This window comes from Mus caroli, chromosome 5 (assembly GCF_900094665.2).
Source record: "Mus caroli chromosome 5, CAROLI_EIJ_v1.1, whole genome shotgun sequence".
Taxonomy (NCBI): domain Eukaryota; kingdom Metazoa; phylum Chordata; class Mammalia; order Rodentia; family Muridae; genus Mus; species Mus caroli.
Window position 1 is genome coordinate 52,150,865 of NC_034574.1, and position 20,579 is coordinate 52,171,443.

General features: G+C 36.9%; 1 long non-coding RNA gene across 2 annotated transcripts in view; it reads left to right on the top strand.

The window, feature by feature from the left end:
• Positions 1-4,241: 4,241 nt before the first annotated feature.
• Positions 4,242-20,579, top strand: part of LOC110295405 — a 49,616-nt gene continuing 33,278 nt past the window's right edge. For both annotated transcript variants that reach the window (XR_002378059.1, XR_002378060.1), the window contains exon 1: positions 4,242-4,442. This is a non-coding gene — a long non-coding RNA (uncharacterized LOC110295405). The remainder of the gene's footprint in view (positions 4,443-20,579) is intronic.

Genomic DNA, 20,579 nt, shown 5'->3' on the forward strand with positions numbered 1-20,579 from the left:
CTAAATGTTTCCGTAGTTCTCCCATTAGATTACATGGTATAGGTTTCAGATGTCATTTTTGCAGTTGGAAATCTGTACATATTCAGTCTGATGGCTGTCAACAGTTTTAAAGCCTTGGATATAGTTCTGGGAGAAGTAAATTGTACTTATGGGAAGCAGGGAATCCATCAAGCAGCTAGAAATGACTGGGCAGAGAGAGCTACAAAGGGAAGAATTCCCTGTGTCTGAGGGTGTGGTGCCCACTATTCAGTTGATCTGAAGCAGAGTAAAAAAGGCTCCTGGCTCCAGGCCCAATCTTTTCAAAGAGAGAAAGAAACAAGGAAATACCACTCTGCTTCAGAGTCAGCCCCAGAGCTCAGTGCATGCGCTGTCTCCAGCAGTCTTTTAATTATTTTTCCCAAATCCCACTGAAAACCTAAGCATGGAAATGAGACTCTCCTAAAAGAAATTCCACAGGATGTCACAGAAAAAAAAAAAAAAAAACTTTTGGATGTTTCCACAGGCTGAGGAATGGGTGACACGAAGCTGAAGAGAAAGAAAAGAAAAGGTAGAGGCTGACAGCCTTTGACTTGGGAAAAATACATCCAACTGTGCTTAGTAGTGTGTCTGAGTGTGGACAAACCACTGGGGCCTCTCCTAGTATGGAGAAAGCAAACGTCTTTGTATCAATTTCTGCTGTGTGGGCTGAGGACATGGGCTTTATCACAGTCATCTTCTGATAGGGAAAACAAGAGCAGACTGTAAAGACCAAAACCAATTTTCGTGTTTGTAGAGATTTTGACTTTACTCTGAGTGCCAGAGTCTTCACAGAAAATCAGAGAGAACACAAAATATTTTGAATGATCTGAAAGACAAAAGGCCAGAGCTATCTCTTAGGAAACTTGTACATTGTATTTATTTTTTTAAACATTTAAGTTTTGGCAGTTCCGTGCATGTCTACAAAGCAATGTGATCACATTCACCCCTCTGTGCACTCTTTTCTTTGACTCCCCCTGCTGCTGAGCCCTCTGTCCCTCCCAGGTGGTTCTTCTACTTGCAGGTTTGCTTTGGAGTATGCAGGTCTTACTCAAGCAGCCATGGCTACAATGACCATGTCAAATGACACTGGTACTTATCACCATCCTCTAACTCTCAGATTTCTTCAGTCCCCACTTCCATGATGTTCACTGGGTCTTAGTAAAGGTGACGTCAATGTCCAATTTAGATCTGAGCATGCAAGAGCTATTAACTCTCAGTTCTGAGTTAGCCATCTGTTCACTGAGAAAAATAAGTTTCTCTGAACAAGACTGAGAGAAGCCCTGGACTAATGGTATAAATGTAAATACTCAGAAGGCAGTTGTCCATTCTATTTACCATGGCATCTACAGTAAGCTCCTGTTAGGCTTCTTGACATCTCCAGTGGGAGGATGTTGACTAGGTTTCTAACACCAGGTATATTCTTTTTCCTCTTAGGCTTAAATTCTGATCAAAAAGTAATTGGTTACCTCCCGAACAGTCATGTCACGATTATGCCTAAAAGGTTACTATTGTAGAATTCAGGGTTCACTGCTGAGTACGATTTTGATGCTTATTTTCATGTAGCAGTCTGTACTGCTTTTCACCCTCCGAATGCTACCTAGTGGGAGAAAACTGCCAGCTGAATTCCATCTTTAAATATCTACTTTCTGGATCCAAAACATGTATTGTCTTAAGCAAGTGTCTCTATTGTTTTAGGAGCTTCTGGTGGCTCCTTGACCAAGAACTCAGAGGGAAATTTTTCTATGCAAAGAAAGAGGATTTTTCATTAAAACAACAACAACCAAAAAAACCTATGACTTCTGGGACAAGCATTAACCATTCATGCAGCTTCAGACTTAAATCATTTCTAAAAGGAGAAAGTACAAAAGCAAGTTTAATATTTTGTCATGGGAATATCTATGATAGCTAGAATTTAAAAAGGGTGCATTCACTGAGGACGGCTAAGCACATGCTAGGGGTTTTCAATAGACTTGTTAGTGACTATTGCGTTCAGCACATTACAGCAGATTCCTAATGATGCCAAGGTTCACTTCCTGTAGGGAGCCAGGTAACTGTGTCCTGTTCTATAACCACCCAGCATGCCCCTAACTATGACCTGCTGTTTCCAAAATGCATGCTCTTTGTTACTAAAGAAGCCAGGTGTATATGGATCAGTGAAAATCCATTCTCCTAACACGAAAAATTTCTCAAGGCAGATGGTAGGTCAGTAATGCCACTTTAGTATATATAAAGGACAGCATGTGTTCTCATATTGAAAAGTAAAGTGGAGATTTATCAGATAGCCAATTGTAATTGAATACTTGGGCTAGATTCAACTGAGTTTTAGGCAGTCACCATGAAGGTTGAAGTCAGCTACTGAATTTATGACCATGCTATGATCCTGTTTTCATGATCTTGGTGACTAAAAAGTATTATTCTGTTCTTCTGTGTGAAAATGAAATATGATAGAAATCATGATTATCCTAATAATTCATACCCTATGTAATCTGATTTAAAAAATACAATAAAAAAGTATTATTTTGTTATTTGATTGATATGGGAATATTATCCAAAATATTTTAAAAAATCATGATTTGGGTTTTAAGCATCTGATAATAGAATAAAATTAAATGAATAAAAGTTAATAATAATATCTACCACTTTATTATTATAATTTTTAATTTAAGTTTTCTTCCAAAGAAGGACTCTGAAGTAAACAAAGAAGACGTTCAGTATCACACCTAGGATGAAAACAACTGGAACGTTTAGCCCTCTAAATATAAATGTTAATATTTTCCTAATATATGCCCAGGGTATAAATAGTACAACCAGCTCAATTATCTGCAATATTGATTTCCCACACATAAATGTGTGCTATTTCCATTATATTCAAATTTTACTAGTATAAATTTATATAGTTGGGTATGCAAAAGGCTATTCCTAATAATACAAAGAACAGAAAACGGAATGCTCTCTTACTTTATGCCCATTGCCATAAGAGAAAAGTCAATCCTTGCTTTTACTTAGGTAGATGCTACTGAAGGCACTAAGCAGACTTTAGTTTACTGTGTATCTATCTGAACAGAGCCATTAAAAAAAGTATTTGCTTAAGTTGCTGAATTTTATGTAAACCAAAGCAGATGAGGTTAAAACAGAAATAAACAGTAATTAAATTACCCAGAATTTTCTGGATGAAATAAAACAATTCTTTACAGTTTCTAGGTAATGGCAAAAGTGTTCCTGGCAGGCAAGGAAAGCATAATTAACGGCACAGCGAAGCTTCGCTTTCTGTTCTTTTTGGCAATTGAGTCTACTATGTGGAAAGCTGTTAAGTAGAGTATTTGGGTTTCATATTAATTTGCATTTCACTGCGTTGCTCTTTACTGCTTTGTAGGCAGGAAACAGAGAGGTCTAGGTTCAACACAACAAATTACTGTACGAAATAAGAAATTGCTAGTCAGGCATCTTCTTGTTTTTACTGTGTGTGTCATGCTGTGAGCAAAACGGAAAGGAAAAAAAAAAAGAGAGAACGAAATTTAAAAAAGAGAGAAGAAAAAAAAAGAAAAAAGAAAAAGAAGTGTTGAGTCTTTAGAGGCATTTCAGCACCAGATCCACAGTATCAAAAATAGACCTCAAACATGGTGGGAGTTATCTAGAAATTCAGCAGTTTGCAAACAAGTGCACTAGGGAGTATTTTTTTCACACTAAAATATTTTTGCTACACATCAGTAAGTCCTTGAGGAGAGCATGCTGGTTCCAAAGGCCTGCAGTTTGCTGTGGAAATAACAGAGCGATATTTAGCCAGAGCTCACAGGGAAGCAGTACTGGGGATGCTCTTTGTAGTGACTGCTCCATTTGGCCAAGAAGTGGCTCAACTACTGGGATTAGAAATGAGCAGAGAAAGGGAGACAGAACCTGTAGAGACCACCTCCAGTAGAAAGGCACAGTCCCCTGTTAGGGATGGGGCCACACACCCATCTCAAATTTTTTAACGCAGAAACAGGGACTGTATATATATATATATATATATATATATATATATATATATATATATATATGTATGTGTATATGTATGTGTATGTATATACATATATATACAGAGAGAGAGAGAGAGAGAGAGACTGAAGGAAGGACCATCCAGGAACTGCCCCACCTGGGGATTTATCCTGTCTGCAGACACTAAACCCTGTTGCCGTTGCTACAGGAACCTGTTGTGGCTATTCCGTTGGAGGTTCTACCAGCAACTGATCCATGCAGATGTGGATGCTTGGATCCAACGATTAGACAGAACTCGGGGTCCCTAGTGGGGGAGCTGGCAAAGGGCTGGAGAAGCAGAGGAAATTGCAACTTCATAGGAAGAACAACACTGACTGGCCAGACTACACAGTGTTCCCAGTGATTGACCACCAACCAAGGAGTGTACAAGGAAGAATCCACGACTTCAGGTACATATCTAGCAGAGGATGGATTTGTCTGACGTCAATGGGAGGGAGACCCTTGGTCCTGTGGAGGTTTGATGCCCCAATGTAGGGGGATGCTGGAGGGATGTGGTTGGAGAGGGTAGGTGAGTAAGGGCGCACCCTCATAGAGGAAATGGGAGGGAGGAGAGGGCAGATGTGGGATTACGGGGTTGTGGAGGGGTAACCGGGAAGTGCGATACTGTTTGAGATGTAAACACATAGAATGATTAATAAAAATGTTTAAAAGAAAGAAACTAGGCATTTATTTGAATCTCGTTCTTTGTCTATTTATCTCTCTCTCTCTCTTTCTCTACTATTCTATCTTTTTTTAAAATCGATTTACTTACTTTTAAGTTCTGTAGACCAGTGTTTTCCCTGCATGTCTGTCTGTGAGGGGCTATTGGGTCTCCTGGAACTAGAGATGCAGACAGCTGTGAGATGCCATGTGGGAGCTGGTCATTAAACCTGAGTCCTCTGGAAGAGCAGCCAGTGTTCATAACTTCTCTGCCATCTCTGTAACCTTCAAAAAGATTTATTGCTAATTTTATTTGTGTATGTGCATGCACGTGTGTACAAAGACACACATGAGTTCAAGTGCCTAGGACAGACTGGCAGTGCCTTGGATTCCCGGAGCTGTATCTTTCTGGGAATTGTGAGACACCTAATACAGATCCTAAAATCTGAACTCGATCCTCTGTGAGAGCATTCAGGCTCCTAACCACTGAGACGTCTCTCTAGCCCTGCATTTTCATTTCTTAACTCCTGATTCTTTGCTATTATCTATTTGTAGTTTTTTTTTTTTTAAGAAATGTTAATATATGGTTAATATATGGATCGCAGCTTGGCAGAATCTAGCATCACTGAGGAGGAAAACTTCCAGGCATGCCTGTGAGAGATAATATATGTTAGACAGGCCAGTGAAGGATGATGTAGATTAGACATGTTGTGGGGACAGCATTATTGAGCTGGAAATCCTGGTCTTCACAAAATGGGAAATGCTATCTGAACCCCGGCAGTCATCTCGCTCTGCTTCCTGAATGGGAAAGGAATGTAGCCAGCTTCCTTAAGTTGCTGTGCTAATGGCTTCCTTGCCTATAGCCTGGAACTGTGAGCCCAAATAAGCCTTTCCTTCCTTAAGGTCTGCTTTTGTTTGGTAGTTTATCACAACAGCTCTAGACAAGACACCTATTATTTCCCAAGACTCTGATCACACAATTTAAGAATCCCTAACAACAAAAGATCTTGTGTGTCTATGAGAACATGCACATTTTTTGCTTATGTGTATACCTATGCCTGCAAGTATGTGTAATCAATCTTCTTGGTTACTGCTGGGGAAAAAAAAGAGTAAAAAGAATGGAACAAACTCTTACTATCCTCAAGAGTTTATTCCTTCTACCTATTAATTAATTCTCTGTTCTATTAGGAATAATGCTATCTTGTACTACTGTTCTTAAAACCATTACAATGCGTTGCTTGTACTCCTATGTCAACTTATTGACCTATGAGATAACCCTAAACTATTTTGATTATTTGAGCCCTGACACTCTTGTTGTATACATAATTTTCACCAAAACTTGTGAAAAGAAAGATTCATAAAAACTGGAGCTTTAGGAAGCAAGGAGAAATTCTGTATTGAAGACACTTTAGTGTTGGCTGTCCTCCAGATGCCAAACAAAGTTGTTTAAATATTTGCTCATTAGCGAAATGAAATGTTATGATTTTAATTCATTCCCAATTCTTGTTTACTATGTTTCAAAGCAACTTTTTAATATGTGCTCTAATGGTTTCTCTGGAGCGCTTGTGTTATAATCTGTTTTCCTTTTCTCTTAAACTGGATATAAATTAATGAAGTAATACCGAATGAGTTGTTAGGTCCCTCTAACGTCTTCCTAGTGGTTTGTTTGAGAGTTTTGCTGTGCCTGTTTGTATGTACTACACCAACCTCCAGTGTAAACCACTAAATACATCACTGAAAAAAATTAATATTGTAGCATAGTTTATCATAAATAAGAACCTGGGGAGGAAGATACTTTCTTGTTTTAGTGCTTTCTTGAGACATAAATATAAGTAGACAAATGTATATAAATATGTAACATGAATAGGTTTTCTGGTTGTACTGGATGAAAACTTGGTTTGCCAGAATCAGCTAAATGTGTGTAAATCAATTCAGAGTTGCACAGTCTGGTCTGAAGGGAAAGCATTGAACAACAGCTACTTTGTTTATATGCACTGTCTCTGTCCTCTAATCCACCTTTTCTCTGCCATCTCTATTTTCAGTGGCCATTAATAAAATTAATGTTGTTACCTCCTTCTAATTCCTTTTTCTCTGGATTTGCCATGGGAGAGCTTGAGAGCAAGAAGGTGACTAATTGACATCTCTAAACTTCAACAGGAGTCAGGACCCTTCACCCCAAGTTCCTTCAGGTTTCCTCTAATTTCCTCCAGAGTGTCTAGGACCATATTACAAAATAAGTATGGCATACCTACTTGGCAAGTGAACATCTCAGAGATTATGAAGTTGTATTCTCTTGTGTGGCCAATTTTTGTTCTTTCCTTTTTTTTTCTTTGAAAGAGATTTTTGCTAAAATGAGCCCATAGCCCTTGCATGTAGCAGAGATAAAAAGATTTTATTTGGTTAGCAACATTCTGAATCCTAATTCCATGTATCACCTCTTTTTATTTAATTTTTTCCCAAAAGCTAAATAAATGAACTTGTTAAAAACTTATAACAACATTAGCCTGGGGTAAAGGCAATTCAACAAGCCATTGTTATTTTCAACAAAAGTCAAGAGAAAATTTGGGGATAGAGGTCCATTTAATTTCCCTTTTATTTTGAATACTTCCCTGATGATTGTTTAAAGAAAATGCTAGATGACCTGACTTTTCCTTTAATTATGATCACACAACAACTCAGTTAGTGCCACTGGGATTTTTAAAATACTGGCTGAATTTCCATGTAAATAGTGCATGCTTTTGAAAATATGCTGAAATAAAACTTTAGAGGGTTTGGACATTTTTTCAATTTAGTTTTATAAACACAGCTAATAAATGCATATCAGAGTCTTAGGTTTGCTCCTATATATAGCATATGTGGTCAGTAGCATAGAATTATTTATACTTATGTATTTAATCCATCTAGGATAGATGCCCTCTTTTGTTTAATATGTTAAAGATAGATATCCTATTCTATATGATGTATTTAGCTTCCTTGTTCTCTGTTCTATTTTACTGAACAGAACAAAAAAATAACTTGAAATGAAAATTTGGAGACTACTTTTTTTTGTAAAGGAAAGCAATCTTCTTTACTGTACACAGTACAGAATCTAATGCAGCTCGGCAGGATGTACACAGCCCTGTGCCTGGGGAAGTAGTTCAAATCAACTGCACAGTAGACTTCCCACACTCAGGAAAAGAAGCAAATGAATGAAAGAAGCCCCACACCTTCACAGGGGTGGCTCTCCAGGAGGTACATGATTCCAGTGGGAATGCACAGTGCTACTACTGTCCAGCATCCGTTGACAGCACAAACAGCCATCAAACAGGGGAGGGACAGCTTAGGGTACAGAAGTTTCTTTTCAAACTCCCCCAAACAGCATAAATTCATTAAGGAAAACAAACCGGTATGAATAGAGTAAAAACAAAATGGAACCCCCTAAATCTATACAGCATTTACAACCAATAAATCTCTAGCCAGCTGAGGTGAAATATGACTCTACGTATAGACTGTGTAGATTAGAAAGCTATAAATATGCTTATGTAAGAGTCCTTCCATTAGAATACAGTGCTAATTAAGGCCCAAGCTTTGAGCTGACTGGCTTTTGAGAGAAAACCTTAGGTTCTCATAGCTCTAGAATGGACCCCTTATTCCTAGGAACCTCTTTTTACAAGTCATGAGAAGGATGTGGAGTGCCTCACTCATGGGACAGCAAAGAATGTAATGCCGAATTTACATTCTTGCCAATCATAGTGATTTTTCCAATGATGAAGATGAGAATTTCTGTCAAAGAAAGGCTCTATATTTTACAATTTTCCTACATCCCATCTTAGTCTTGAAGTACATTAGGGCAGGACTAAGTAACTAATATAACGTGAACAAGACAAAAATACTGGTATTTCTCTGCTTATGATCAAGTCATATCACTCAGGAGAAGTCAGTTGCCATGCTAAGTAACCATCACTCGAAAACTCTAATGTGAAAAATCCAAAGCCGCCATCCAGTAGACAGAAACACCACTCCACTTAGCTGGAAAAGCCATCATGGCGGTGGACTTGCTAAATTTAGTTGAGCTTGCAGTGATTTATAATCTACAGTATCTTGATAGCACATGTTTATGAAAACCTTAATGCATAAGTGGCACCCTTAAGAGATGTACATTTTGGCATTTGTAACATGTTGTCTTTTATGACAGAAGGGACACAGATATTGCTAGCATCCTACAATTTTACATAGAGGAAAGTAAATCTGTTTGTGTAAAGGTAGAGCTTTGAGCCAAGTAGATTATTAGTGCCAAGCCTTTGAAAGATAATGGATGTAAATTGTAAATGATGATTAGATTAGAAAACTTTGAACTGATAAGAACTAGGACTTGAATGTTGTGTCATACTAGGCACAGAGGCACTGCAGAATGAGGCAAATGTAGTTTTCAAGTGAAGACTCTGTGTATCTTCTGGGACAGGAGGATAAACTGTGAGAGGCACGATAAAATGCTTCTTACTAAGAGGCACATTTTTTAATCCCTGAAATATGCGACAGTTTTAGCTTATATAAGAAGGTCAACTTTTCAGATGCAGCAGGGGGTTAAGTATATTGATGTGCAGAGATTATTAAGTTGCACTCAGTGCAATTATGAAACAGAAGGCAGGGGATTTTCATAGAAACTGAAGGATGTGTGAAGCCTGCTTTGAAGATGGAGGCAGGAACTTTTATCCAAGGGATGCAAGCCTTCTAGAAACTGAAAAGATTGTGAATCAGATTATCTTCTAGAGTACCCAGAGTGAGTATAAGACCATTATATCAAGACGTTAACCTACAGCAAACTCCTGTGGAAGGGTGTTTTCTATACCTCTAATACAACAGATTCTTTTAGTCTTGATAGGTTATGCTCTCTCTAAGTTTTTATAGGATTGGTGAGAAGTACTTCTGTGTACTTATTCCCCAAAGAACAGTAAACATTAAAGAGATCTTGACATTAGCCATTTTTCTTTCACTTGGTCTCTAAGCAATTCTTGCAAAATAGCAAGATGTCAAGTTCAAACACAAAGTCCAGGAATCCTTTTTTTACTCTTTTCAATTTTAAACCATTGTCATATTCTGCACGGGAGAAGACACTTTGAATTGTAATTAGCCTTAGGATGCATGATACAGTTACTTTTACTGGAATTTAAATTTGCTATTTAAGCTTATGTGTGTCTTCTTTGCTAAAATATCAGCTGTTTGAGAAGAGATTAGGAGACTTGCATTGTTTGCATTTTCTAAATCTCTGTCATCACCAGACCCAGCTTGTGTTGATTAAATACTGTTTAAATCACTTAGAATTTCAGGGTGGTTTTTTTGTTGCCCTTTCCAAATTATGCATAGGTTACATAAAATATAAGGTGCAGGTCAGAATTGTGCAGGTCAGCCCTCTAATTTTGGCACTTGGGAGACAGAAACAGTGGCAGAGACAGGCAGAACTCTTGAGTTCCAAACCAAACTAGCAGCACAATGACACCCTCTCTCATAAAGTAAAATCAAATAATAATAAAAAAAAATTAGGACATGATACAGCATTAAGGAGTTCAAGAGTTTCCAGAATTTTTCTTGTGTCTCTTTTGCCATCAATTCCCATTTGCCAACACATATTTTCTGTTTTAACAGGGTGTTTATTATCAGTGGGTTGTCATGGTGGAATTGCAACATAAACTGTTTATCCATGTTTACAAGTTGCAATGATAGATGTTTATCTGACTTGATCACAAGCTGATAAGATTATCTGAAATCACTCCAAAGAACTGGTGCCATTTTCTATCTTTGCCAGAACTTCGTTAGAATGGCATTTGCTCTGTCCTTGCCAAGATACTGTGCAATTCAACTTTTTATTTTTGACTTGACTAAAGATATCGAAGTGACATCCCATTATTGCTTTAAATTTTACCTTATGGGTAATTAATTGAAGATATTTTCAAGCATATCTGTATATCTTCTACTTCAATTATTTGCTTAAGTCTTTGTTGTTTTTTATATAAATAAATCACTTAAAATTTTATTATTGCTCAAAGATTGTTTCTAAGTTTGGAATGTATACTTTATTTTCCCCTCGTGTTTTCTGTGAATTTATTACTAAGCAGTCCCAGTACTGAATTTTAATAATCAAAAAACTTTCAGTTTGGTGCCAGGGATCATTGTGTAAAGGCACTTGCTGACCAAGTTTGATCTGGGAGACTCACAAGGTGAGAAAGGAAATTCATTTCTGCAACTTGTCACCTGATCTCAGTCATGAAAGCAGCATAAACAGTTGAATGTTTTTTAAAAATCCAACAACAAAATCAACACACCAGTTTTATTTTCCATTTGACTTCCTGTTTTGATTATAATCATTCAACATTGTGTCCACTTTCACTTTAAATAAATAGGGCATTCTAGCTGTATAAAACATGGCTTCCTTATAACGTTTCAATATATATACATAATGAACTATTATTTCATCCATTCCTCCATTCTCTCTTCTCCCTGCTCTCATTGATTCGCCTCTCTTGCCACTTGGTACCCCTTCTATTTCCATATCACTCTTTTCTAGATTCCATCTATAAGAGGTTAACACATTATACTTTATCTGCTTCTGGATTATTTCCTTTGGCATGATAATCTTATATATACATCTTTCTATATATCTTACTGATTGTATACAATCTCTTTTCATGAATCTCACTGTCCCCTTGAGTCATTAACCTTCTTTTGAGACAGTGTTTTACTATGTATCTCTGGCTGGCCTGGCATTCACTATGTAGACCAGGTGGGTTTCAGATTTACTGAGATCAGTTTGCCTTTGTGTCCCAAAATGCTGAGATTTGAGGGGAGAAGCACCATAGTGTGGTAATGTCTTACTAAAGTTATAAAATAGATATTTGTTTTTTTATTGAGCTTCTTTTGTTTTATCTTCATTGTATGTTTACCTGAAGATAAAATGGCTGAGTTCTATGATAGTAGCATTTGTATTTGGAAAACCACAGTCAGAATTCTCTCCAAAGTATTTGGAACAAATAAATAATCAGTTCCCATGAGGATTATTGCTTTACTAACTCTGGTTGTGTATGACTCTATATTTACTTACTTCTCTCCTTACTCCTGTGATTCTTTAATTTTATATTTTTGGGTTGTTTTAGGTACCTTTGGAAGAAATTTAAATTTCGGTTTGAATTAGGGCTGAAGTATGTAGCTATCCTTGGTTCCAAATGCCTGACTCTTGGATACCAGCCTACTAAGTGTTGCTACCACTCTGGGCTTCAACATATAGTTTTCTTATGAATCTAATTTACTGTTACAACTTATTTGTCTCCCAATATCTGGCATGATTTTGCTTTTAAATCTATTTCATCTCTATTAATATATATATAATAATGTCACAATTTATTTTTGTTTCTATCATTGTATTGATTTTTTATGAACTACCTGTATATTAACATATAAAGTGAGTTTTTTGTAGTTAGTGTGCAGTAGATCTTGTTTTTTATTCAGTTTGACAATCTATATACCTTTCTACAATAATTTTAATTCCTTTTATTGTTATATTGTCATATGTCAGTGCACGATATAGAGATTTTAATATCAATGCTTAATTCATTACAATGTACCTTGAAGTAATAATAATAATAATAATACCACAAAATAACCGGAGAAACTTTTACAAAGAATAAGTCTACTTACATGCAAATTCCCATTTTTCGTGCTTCTTTTTCAATGTATTAAAATTCTATACTCAATGTAAACTCAAAATAAATAACCACAATTTATCTTAAAAAGAAATAATTTCTAAAACTATATATATACATACATATGTATAAATATGTACATACACACATATATACACACATATGTATATATATACATATATATATAGATCCTCATACATATGTATACTGTAATATGAAAAACCATACATTTAATAAACTAAACAGTAATCTTCACCTTTCCTCCATACATAAACACTCTGGGTCTTTTCTCTATGTGTTACTTCCAGGCTTCCGTTCTTCCAGCCTGTGTCAACTTGATGAACTAATTTTAGCATGTCTTGTGTCTACTAAGAGCATATTCTTTCAGCTTTCCTGTGTAAGAAATTGTCTTAACTTTATTTTTAGTTTTGAAAGTTATTTTTCTTATAAGTCAGTTTTTGGTTCAACTTTAAAAACTATTTTGGATACCGTGTATTTCCCCTCTGATTTGAAATGTTTCCCCTGAGACTGTTTCCCTTAATAGTCATCACTGCTATCCTTGATAGCATGGATGTTTCTCTCTGTCTCTGGTTTTGAAAATGTCTATTTATCTTTGATTTCCAGAGGCTCTGGTATGATGGTCTTGGATGTGGTTGTTTGTGTGTTCATCTTTCATGGACTTTCCTGACAATCTAACATGCAAAATGCATATGGAAATTTATTTTGTTAAGGATAGAAAATGTGAGCCAGTGCAGAATGTTTCTCCCATCTAGTTCTCTATCCTTGTCTCTTTCTGATTATTCACTCATCATTTGTCTTAAGGGGAATCCATTTCTGTATCTCTGTTCACTATTACAAATGTATGTAATGATGCTTATGCATGCAGTAATTACCAATAAACTTTCCCAACTATTCTTTCTTCTTTCCACTAGTGAAATTGACACTTCCATTTATAATTTTGAGGATGTTGTAGTATTTTTGACATAAATCCATGTAGCATTGAAAAATAAGACAAATTATGTCTTTTCTATTCAAATATGACCTTAGGTGAAACAAATCGGAAACACACTACAAAGCAATTTAAACTCCAAACCAACTGCAAAGTGGGATTAGTCAGTGTGTATGAGTTGTTATCATCATTTCTGGTAGCCATTAAAAGCCCAAGGGCAAAGGTGGCTGGCATAATAAACTTTAGCCCAAATGAACAGGTGAGAATAAGTGCTCTGCTTGAACTATGCTTCTGTGGTGTTAGTGAACTGGTGCCTTGTTTTGTCTCCATCCATCACACTTTCATTCAGACTCATCAAGATGAGGTTCATTAGGAGGATGACAGAATCCGGATATGATGGGCACACTTGTTGTGATGACAAACTCCTTGACTCACAGGGTGATAAGGCAAGAGGGATCATATATTTTTGATTCATGTTGGGTATATAGCTAGATAGTCCGTCAAAGAAATGAGTATATAAATGAGAGAGAGTGGACCTAGAATTTGATAACTTGCCCCACCAAATAATAAATAAATAAATAAATAAATAAATAAATAAATAAACAAACAAGCAAAGGAATAAACTAAGTAGAATTTGAAAGCATCTATAAGTTATGCAATTAAGTTTTGATTGAGATAACCCAAACACAAACACTCTCTCTATCTATCTCTATCTCTATCTCTATATCTCTATATATAATGGTATTATTCAAATCAGTTACTTACCATATTAAATAGAGTTGTGTCTATTTAATAAGACTGAGATACAGAATCTAAAAATACATTAAAATTGTGCACTAGCTTTGTGATTTGATTAACCTTTTGCCACCTGCCCAAATTGGCCCTAGCCCACCCTGGCTTTGGAAGTGGTAGAACCTTAACAAGTTAGGCTTTGCTGGTCTTAGCTCTTTAGGTCAATGGAAAGAGCATTTATAGGAGATTTTGACACCTAATCTCTTAGATTTTCTTTCTCTTTCTATTTCACATTCTGGCTGAGCAATGAGTGATTTTTGATCTTCTGTGCACTCTTGCTGTGAAGTGCTGATTTGTCAGAGGTCTAAAAGCAACGTGGCAGTTGTGGTTTGAATGTAAAGTTTCCCCAAGTGTTCCTGTCTGTAAATGTATGATCTCCAGCTGGTTGTGATATTTTGTAGCTTGTGCAGCAGCCTTTAACACCTATATGCTAGAGGTAAATCACTAGGGACATTTCATCCTTGTATTGGATCTACTACCACAGTCTGATCAGCCACTGTGAGCCCTTAACCCTGCTGTGAGAACCACTCCTTCCTCCAGGGCATCTATGCCAGGAGGAACTGTGTTGTTAATTTTCCTAATAATAGACACTCATCAATCTGGCCCCTGCCATAACTGCTCAGAACCATCCACACTTGATATGATTATTTCATATCATTTATGTCACTGTCTTCTTTCTATTTTAACTAAATATGTATAAACCATACAGAAAAACAGATAGAAGTGTATAATCTTTTAAAAAAATTCATTTCCGTGTTCTGACAAATAGCATCATATAAACATATACGTGTATTTATATTCTTTCATGTGTATATGTTTTTACTTTTAGCACCTTAAGTTTGAAAATCAGTATGCACAATTTTTCAAATACAGTACAAATTGATCTTTTTTTACTTTAGTTTCGAAACTGCTTTCTTTCTTTTTATCTCACTGTATATAAATATATATTTATAAAATAATTATAATCTATCTATCCATCTATCTATAGCTAATGTAAATATTCCCTAGATATGTCTTATTTTGGTTATATATTCCTCTACTAGTGTCACTTAGCTATTTCCAATTTAGGAGTTGCTAGAAGCAATGCTGTGATTGATCACTCTTCCTAACTTCATTTATCTGTTGTGACTTCTACCACCAAGAATTTATCACTGCAGATCTGGATTCTGCTTGTCTGGATGGCCATCTTCCCAGCTGTCTTTGGACAGATCCTCTTCTCCTGTATCTGTCTTGGCATAATAGACGCTCATAGTGTTCTGCAAGTGAGACCTTGTGAGCTTACCTAACATAATACCCTGAAGCAAAGAAAGAACAAAAAAAACCCCAAAACTTCTCAATCTTCCTCAAATCATGAAGTAAACAATATCATACTTTGTATAGGTTGTGCACAAATAAGTAGATATTAAGTACTATTTTACCCAACATGCTTCACTTTAAAATAACTTAGCTACTAAATGATGCTTTTATCTGTCTTTCACTAATTTAGTTTACAAAAAGTGTTTTGTCTTTAATATTCATTCTTGACATTGTTGGTGAATCCAGGGCAAGAAGGTAGTCATGTGTTGAATGAGCATTAAGAGTTTTCTTAGTTCTTCAATAAAATGTGGGTATATTTTTAAATGATTATCCATGGCTAATTTGATATGAAAAAAATCAACGTGGTTCAGAATCACTGGGTCTTTACTTATAATTGTGTTTACATTATTACAGCCTTGTTATTTTTCTCCATTGGGTTTATGCCTGTGGTTTCTATGTTGGATTCCCACCCCAAGGTGGGTTTAAGATTTCATATCTAAAAGCACACCAAAGCCCTGAATCATTTAAATGTGATAAAAATCAATTTTACCTGTGTTATTCCCAGCTGAATGCCACTTCTGATGTGCACCAGCCTCAAAAGAAATTAAAAGATAAGTAACATGATTACAATCAGATTAGCTTGCCTAGGCAGACAAACAAGATTGCAGAGTTCTGTGAGTTAAGGTACTCACTTCCTAGTGAGCCTGGTTTACATCACATTAAGCAGAAATGAGTTTCCGATATGTATACGACAAAACAAAGTGGGAGAGAAATTCCAGCCTTGTAGCTGAATGTGAGTCAAGGAAACTGTTATTTTGTGACTGTTCAAGAATTACTGCCTGTCAGGAAATTTTATATGGTTTCTTAAGGGAAAAAAATGAATCATTCTCCAAGACTTCCTGGTTGTTCAAACTAAAATAAGTATTTCTTTGACTAACTGAGCTCATGAAAGTCAGGAGGAGAATGAAGGGGGTGGAAGTCTTGGCTCCTAACTTTTTCTCCACTCAATAATATCAAATGAATCATATCAAATAGCAAACTATGGTGAGTCACATCTATGCAGAAAAGACAAACACATAAGAGTGAGTTACCTCAAGTAAAAACACTGTCCGTTTCATTAATACGATATTGACTGTGGAGATCAAAGCTTCCAGATCTACTAATCTTATTTAAAAGATAGATTTAAAAAACACCCTAGCACAAAATTAAAAAAAGAAAAAAAGAAAAGAAAAAAGAAAAAGAAAAAGAGAGAAAAAAAAGAGTATCACCAAGAAGAGAAACAATTTGAATAATGATCATTCAAGTAACTTTGTTAATATCATTCTCAGTTTTTTTTTTTCTTACAGTCTATAAGGCTGAGCAAACCATATGAGGCAAGCAAGTAAACAGAACTCTTTCATGGCCTCTGCATCAGCTCCTGACTCCAGGTTCCTGCACTGACTTCCTTTGATGATGAATGATTATGTAGAAATATAAGTCAAATAAACCCTTTCTTCCTGGTTATAGTACTATACCAAAGCAACAGTAATACTAACTAGGACAAAAATTTGTGATAGGAAAGTAGGGTATTGTAGTGACAGACCTGACCGTAGACCTTGGGGAGGGTTTTAGAAGGACTTGGGAACTTTGGGCCATAAACCATTGAGTGTTTAAAGCTTGGTGAGCTGTTCTGTGTTGGGCTCACCTCGTCCTGCAAGGAAAAACGCAACATGGTCGGATTCTTCTCAACAGCTTTATTCCAGGAACGCCTCGATGCTACGGGAACCCCAGGAACCCAGGGAGGACTTCTTATATACACCCCAGCACTGGGGAGGGCTATGTGTTCTCCTGGGATTGGTCAGTCTGCCGGCACTTTAATTTGTATGCACCCGCTCTGGAGGGGTTGGCGCCAGATTCGGGCTAGCCCCTGCGCAGTGGTGTTGTTTATGGTGAAGGTGTACCGGAGACCAGCGCCATCTTTTAGGCACCGACTGCCTACAGTTCTGTGGGGTCTTGGAAGATAGGGATGTTGAGAGAAATGCCAGACTAAAGAGTTAGCGCCTACATGACTCCAATACTAATGTGTTCAGCTGCCTTAGCAGGTACAACTTTGACCACCTCTGGAAGCCAGCTTTTGTACTCTGACAAAATATAGGTCTTGCTTGTGAAGTTTTAGAAGGAAGAAGCTGTTCTATAAGGCCAACAATCTGTTCTGTTAGGTCAGATGGAGCTGAAGAATCAGCTGTGATTAATTAGAGACCAGAAACACAAATGTGAAACCTTTGTGTTGCTGGTCAGTTTCAGTTAAGCAATCAGTAACAATTAAGAAGAGACCAGCATCATTGAGGTCTTGAAATCTTCTGGGAAGTGTTTTCTTGAATCAGAATAGGAAAGCAGTGTTCCAGAGGTGACCAAGGTTGTATGAACCTCATGCTGAAAACTGAACATGGTATTGGATCAGTAGTCCAGGTGGTTCTTGTTTTGAAGGCATGGATCAGTCATAGAGAACATCAGACAGCTGACACTGTGAATGCCCAGGAAAGCCCATTGGTGAAGTTTCAACTTCAGTGGGAATTGAATCTCTAGGATTTTAGTGCTCATGAAAAAAGGTGAGGTTTGTTGACAACCTGAGGGCCAAAAAGAGGCTATTGCTGAAAGCTCAGCCCAGTTGACACAGAGATGCATTTTAAAGATGTCAGTATCATGGAGTGCCTGTCAAGAATAGTAGCAGCAATAAAATGAAGCAGGTCTGAACTTAAAAGACAAACTGTGTGTCTTTTAGAGAGTGGAGCCTGAGAAGTGACCCAGGCTCTTTGGAATAGCCTATAAGATTTTTGAATGAATCTTTGATACCGGGCATCTCTTTGGCCTGTGCCCTGGTTCTTCCCTCCTGAAGTAAGAACTTGTTTTGCATGTTTTTGATTGTATTCGAGTCAACAGTTGTCGAGTTTGAAATTTAAAAGAGACTTTAGATGAAAAAAATACTTTGGATTTTTAAAGAGACTTAATTTTAAAATGTTTGAACTTAAAATAATAATAAAAAAAACCCTGTGAGACATTTTAAGCTTATAAAATGTTTTATATTGTGGTGTTTATATTAAAATGTGATATTGGGGTGAACAAGAAAGAAAAAATATCACTTAACCATGGTGTGTTTGTGTGTCAGTCTGACAAATGGAAGATTGTGCTTGCTAGTTTTATGTCAACTTGGAACAAGCTAAAGTCAAAAGAGAGGCAAGAGCCTTAAGTCAAGCCTATAGTGTGTTTTCGTAATCAGTTATTGACTGGGGAGGGCTAGGCCCATTGTGGGTGGTACCTCCCCTGGGCTGGAGGTCCAAGGTTCTAAGTATAAGAAAGCAAGCTGAACAAGCCTTCAGAAGCAAGCCCGTAAACAGCACCTCTCTATGTCCTCTGTATCAGCACCTGCCTAGAGCTTCCTGCTCTGTTTGCATTACTGTCCTGACATCCTTTGATGATAAACAAAGATATTGAAGTATAAGCCAAATAAACCGTTTCTTCCTCCATTTTGGCCATGGTGTTTTCTCACAGCAGTAGTAACCCTAACTAGGAAAAAAGTGTTCTCAAGGTTTAGGTTGCTCCTTCCCCTTGCTCCTCCCCCCCATCCTTTGGGGAAGTAAATAATGCTGATTGGTCATATATAAAGGTTTGAAAATTACTGAAGGAAAACCTGAAACTCAGACAGTATAAAAAGACAAAGACCCTTTATTCTATACAAACAACCAGCATGACAGGGTCAATCGTTCTCCAAAATGGTGACCCCAGACAAAGATGTGCAGGCCTTCTTTTAGGGAACCAGGGGAACTCTCTAGAAAAATTAGCTAATTTCCAATGTGATTGGTAGGGGTCAAAGTGGTGACATTCGTATAACTTTGATTGGCTACGGTGTTAGTTCTTCTATATTTAGAGAGTGGCTTAGGTAATCTAAATTTCATTGGTGGGTGCTAGGGAGGTCACCGGGGTCAGTTTCTGATTGGCTTGTTTCAGGTGGCCAGTGGTCTGCATTCCTATGTCATGAACTTTAATTACAGGATGAGACAGTACTTCCCAGCACAGATGATCATCCTGGAATAAGATATTTTCCCATTCTTGTGGTTGTCTTCAAGCTGTTCTTTGGGAGGGGGTTTTATGACCTTGTTTCTGGATTTTACGGTCTGTTACTGGAGTTGGTGCTTTGTGGTCCTCTTTTTTGAAACCAGATCTGTTCCGTAAATGGAGACAAATGAGGTTTATGTTGTCCTTTCACATAATGTATTTAAAATTTTGTTTCTCCACACCAAATAATTATTATGGGGTTAGCTAATATTTGAAGTTCCTTTTCATTATTTCTTTTGATTCTAATGTATAATCTCAAACTTAAATGAGTCCTTCACTGAGATTACCATACTATATTTTTACTTGCACAAAACCTATCAAAATTTTAGGCTCTGATTCAAATTATTTTAGCACAGAACTTTTGTTACACAGCTGTTGCCTGCCTTTGGAAATAACAAGTATTGATGAAGATTGGTTTTATCAGTGGGCACTTCCTTATTTAGTGCTCTACACATGATGTTCTTTGACTTTGTGTGTGACAACAGGAGATAATAGCCTGTTGAGGTTTGATCTGTTGTTACATATGTGCTACATATTGTCTTGCTATTGTAATGCTAATTCTGTGCCCAAATCCAAGCCTATGAGTGAACTCTCAAGTTTACAGGATTTTATTGTTCATAATTTATTTCTTGATTTAAAACTATTAGTTAAATAAAATTGGCTACAGCCAATTACTGGAGGGGTTAGACATAGGTGGATTTGCAGTGACCTGGTTTTGAGGGAGAGAGGAGAGGAGAGGAGAGGAGAGGAGAGTAAAAGGTGAGGAGGAAGGAGAAGCTGCCAAGGGTTAGGTGAGTTCATGAAAACTTGGCCCTGAGGACTGGTCATTTGGAGTTAAGAGAAGCCCAGATGAAACATAATAAGTTATAACTTGAGGTTATCTATAGAAAAGTAGATTCTAATAACATAGAGGGTAGATATCTACCTAGCTCTTATACTGTTTAATACTTATCGTAAATAACAAAAGTTGTGTGTATCTTTTTATTCCAGAAACTGAATGATCAAGGTGGGGAAAAACCCCAGATTGGAGTTAAAAACATTGACAATAGTCCCATATTGCTCTGAAACTTAGTATTGTGTTTCAA